The 337-nt window shown below is 36.8% G+C and overlaps 1 long non-coding RNA gene across 1 annotated transcript in view; it reads left to right on the top strand.

Moving 5' to 3' along the window:
- LOC116692183 (uncharacterized) overlaps positions 1 to 337 on the top strand; it is a 14,124-nt gene that overhangs the window by 13,182 nt on the left and 605 nt on the right. The gene's annotated exons all lie outside the window — the stretch shown is intronic.

The following is a 337-nucleotide window of genomic DNA, read 5'->3' as shown; positions in this document are numbered from 1 at the left end:
TGGGCCCAAAAAGGCAATATATTTCGTCTTAACATATAGAAGAAACAGACGGCCTGTAGTTATTAACATTTATGAACTAGTCCTTCTCAGAGGCCGATTTCTTTTATTTTCTCAGCCTGACTGGGAGGTATAATTATGGGTGTTCAACATATAGGAGAATCCAAAGACATGTTACAGTTATGTGTTATGGAGGTTGGATGTAGATGTGACTTTGTGTTTGTGGTTTTTTCTTTCAACTGAATATGAGGAATCACAGGACATGTTTAAACACATTCTAATTTGTACTTTATGAGTCATAAAGCTGAAGTTGTCATGTTGTTCCGAAGGTTCCGTTGTC

Source organism: Etheostoma spectabile, chromosome 7, assembly GCF_008692095.1.
Source record: "Etheostoma spectabile isolate EspeVRDwgs_2016 chromosome 7, UIUC_Espe_1.0, whole genome shotgun sequence".
NCBI lineage: Eukaryota > Metazoa > Chordata > Actinopteri > Perciformes > Percidae > Etheostoma > Etheostoma spectabile.
Note: the sequence above shows the minus strand (reverse complement) of the source record. Positions and strands in the feature narration are given on the sequence as shown.